The 3,887-nt window shown below is 38.4% G+C and overlaps 1 long non-coding RNA gene across 1 annotated transcript in view; it reads left to right on the forward strand.

The window, feature by feature from the left end:
- Positions 1 to 523: 523 nt before the first annotated feature.
- LOC117674326 (uncharacterized) overlaps positions 524 to 3,887 on the forward strand; it is a 52,332-nt gene continuing 48,968 nt past the window's right edge. Inside the window, exon 1 of the long non-coding RNA XR_004593798.2 lies at positions 524 to 591. This is a non-coding gene — a long non-coding RNA (uncharacterized LOC117674326). The remainder of the gene's footprint in view (positions 592 to 3,887) is intronic.

The following is a 3,887-nucleotide window of genomic DNA, read 5'->3' on the forward strand; positions in this document are numbered from 1 at the left end:
TCTGTCAAAATTGGCTAAGAATTATTCTGACTTCAGTCATCATTTGAATTGTCTACAAAAAGTTAGTATAGTCAGGTTGGAAGGAAGAAGAGAAGGGAAATAGTATATATGGGTAGTCTTCGACTTTCAACCATTCATTTAGTGACCGTTCAAAGTTACAACAGCACTGGGAAAAATGTATTTATGACGGCTGCAGTGTCCCAGGTTTATGTGATCACTTTTTGCAAACTTCTGACAAGCAAAGTCTATGGAGAAGCCAGATTCACTTAACAACCGTGTTACTAACTTAATAATTGCAGTGATTCACTTAACAATGGTGGCAAAAATAGTAGTAAAATGAGGCTGTCTCAATTTGGGGTTCAATTGTGGTTGTAAGTTGAGGACTATCTGTACTGAGACCTTTACTATAAGTTTTTGGAAACAATTATATAAAATAAACAGCTTTTCATAGGAACCAAAATACTTTGTCTATCTGAAGTCATAACAATGATCTGAAATTTTATGTTTTCAGATAGCGGACATTGGAGGAGACTAAAGACTCCAGGCAGAAAATAAACAGGAGAAAAAGTGTAAACTCACCTTTGGTTTTTGGTTAGTATGGAAATTTACAAAATGACACAAAACATTATAACATTTGGAATACACCAGGAGATTTTCAAAGAACGGGGCCAGAAATTAGCAGTTACAGTGTTTACAATGTCAGTGATGATGACTGCTTCTATGGATAGACTATGTTTATGTAATTAAAATCTTATACCTACAACCAGTCTACAAACCCCTCAGAATCCAAATTAACCCCTATAGCCAATCAGAGACCGCACCGAACCTCAACCAACCCACACAACCCGCCCAACCAGCCCTTCACCTCCCAATGACCACCCTGACATAATCTCCCCATCACAAGACCCATCACAAGACTCTCACTTATGTCTCACACCTGACTCATCACAAAACCCATTACAACACCCTCACTTGACACACCCACACCTGACCCATCACAAGACTGATGGTACTGACCAGGGGTGAAATCTAAAATTTGTTACTACCGGTTCTGTGGGCGTGGCTTGGTGGGGGGGTGTAATGTGGGCATGGCCTTTTTTTTTTTTTAACTTTTAAAACCATTTTTTCTACAACCTCTTTGCTTAAGAGGTGGTTAAAAAAATGCTTTCAAAAGGCTCTGACAATCCCAGCTGAGTGCCCTGATCAACAGGGGCTTTTAAAAAGCCTCTGCTGATCAGGGAACTCAGCTGGGATCGTCAGAGCATTTAAAAGAAAAAAAACCCCTTTTTTTCTTTTAAATGCCTTTGACGAGCTGCGCGATCATCAGAGGCTTTTTTTTAATATACTTTTAAAAGCATTTTTTTGGCCGAAGTTGTAGAAAAAATTGTTTTAAAAGTAAAAAAAAGCCTCTGATGATTCTGCAGCTCAGCTGGGCATGGGGGGGGATTTTTGCTACCGGTTCTCTGAACCACCTGCCTCCATCGCTACCGGATCGGGCGATCCGGTCCGAACCAGGAGCATTTCACCCCTGGTACTGACCACACAAAGGCCTTATAAACAAAAGGATGCTGGCATCCCCTAAACTCCACTGAAGATGTTACCTAGCCTGGTAACAAAATGTTCAGAAACCAACCCACAAGCTCAGAGAACAAACCTTCACTCTCAAAATCTTATATATTATATGTGTAATATATATATATATATTTCATATTACATATAATATGTATTTTAGTAAAGCCCATGATTAAATTATGCATTCTACATATTAAATATGCATTCTACATTTAAAGAACTTGCACTGAATTCTGGTAACTTTCTGCAAGGGGAAGTTGCACTCTGTAAACCGTTTCTGCTTCCTGTGGATTCACCACTTGGCAAGGTTATTGTCTCCGCTTTAAGACAGAGCAGTGGATTTTCTCTCTTTCAGCTTTATGTAGAGGCCCCGATAATTAAAACAAGGAGGGGACTGAGCAGAGCCTTGAAGAAATATGGTATCAGAAGGCACTTGAAGAATCAATGCAGAGAGGAAAGGAGAATAAATCAAGACACAAGTCTACAAGTACTTCCATAAAACCAGCCGTGCAGTTACAGTAGGCACATTGGGATCCCCAATTAAATGGCTGCTTAAATTAACCAAAGAGAGGAAGAAGTGGTTTTTAATTGATTTGACCTATATAAAATGTTCGTTCCCTTGCCTTCTTTGAGGACTTTTTGCCTGAATAGCAACCATGAAAACTTTTAAATCATGCTGCACCTTGAAAATGAAGTGGAAGCTTTGTGGCAAACCTGGGCGTCTTCCAGATATGTTGGGCTACTGCTCCCACGTTACTGTAGAGCTACGCTGTGGGGAATCATGGCTACTCTGATGCAAATCACCTGGAAATGCCCAGTTTGGGGAGTGGGGCTAATTTATGGAAAGAGATAATCTATGTTGAACTTCTCAGATACATTTGTAGAAATCATTTATCCCTTCGTGGAGAATTGCATTTTAAAACAGTTAGAAAAGCCAAAAGGAAAAAAGAATACAGGTTTGAAGTTTGTAAAAGGTTCACATTTGTAAGGAACATTGTTATATGACCAAGCTTCATTCCATAAGATTTGCTTTCAGGAAAATGAACAGAATTATTCATTCAGTTTCAGAATGAAACTGAACAGAATTATAATTTCGTAACATCTGGAGAGCTGAATCTATGATCCTCCTTATGTTGTGGAACTATAATTCCCAACAATCCTGTAAAACACAGTAAAATGTTGAAGGATGTTTGGAGTCTCTGTATCTGGAGAACTATAGGTTTCCCATTCTTCCCTGAGCATCATAAGGTTGAAAGAATGTGTATATTTTCCTTGGAAATGAACCAATCAGCTGCATGAACTGTCCCAAAAACACTTTCAGGGACTTTTTTTTGTTTGCAAAAACAAACCATAATGCATACAATTAATAATGTATTATGAGACACCCAATGCTGTTCATTGCCTACAAAAACAAAAGAACAAAAATATGTAAACTTGATATAAAATGTATGTCTGTTCAGTTTGCCACTCTTCATTAAAAATAATGTTGAGAACACCTCAGGGAAAGAAATGGTGAACTGAAGACAACTAATGTAATCATCACTGATGATTATAGTGAAATGAAGAGCCAGAGAGTAGACCAGCTCTTCATAATTCCACTCTGGACAAGAAGAGCAATAGCAATAGCAATAGCATTTAAACTTATATACCGCTTCACAGTGCTTTCCAGCCCATTCTAAGCAGTTTACAGAGTCAGCATATTGGGTCCTCACTTTACCATCCTCGGAAGGATGGAAGGCTGAGACAATCTTGAGCCTGGTGAAATTTGAACTGCCAAATTGCAGGCAGCCAGTAGCCAGCAGAAGTAGCCTGCAGTACTGCATTCTAACCACCAGGCCACCACGCCTCAAGAGGAGATTTCCCATAAGCATTCCAGATAATTGCTCCTCACAAGGAGAACATAATACATTGTTCTCTGATGAATTTTGAGCTCTGGGGAATGAGAGAAACCATGGTCAGCACCTTTATAGACACTGGGTTTGCATACTTTAGGATCTTTGATCAATATATCTGAAAGCACTGAGTTTCCTTCAACCTTTGGCAAAATAAGTTTTAAATACAAGCTTAAGGACTTTAGAAAATTGGGGTGGGAGAAATATGCAGCAAAAGGGTGATTAGAATTTTGATTTTGAAAAAAAACTAAAGAAATAAAGGTCCAGATGGATTTCAAGTAAGATTTTGGAATTAATTATGAGAATTCGTCCTGTGAGAAAATGATGTTTTTTGAATTGTTTTTAAAAAAGATAAGATAGAACTTTAAAGGCAGTAGAGGGAACTAGAATAAGCTAAAAATTAAAGGAGAAGAATTCCCCAGC

The sequence above is a fragment of the Pantherophis guttatus genome, chromosome 1 (genome assembly GCF_059756535.1).
Source record: "Pantherophis guttatus breed Tessera chromosome 1, ASM5975653v1, whole genome shotgun sequence".
Lineage (NCBI taxonomy): Eukaryota > Metazoa > Chordata > Lepidosauria > Squamata > Colubridae > Pantherophis > Pantherophis guttatus.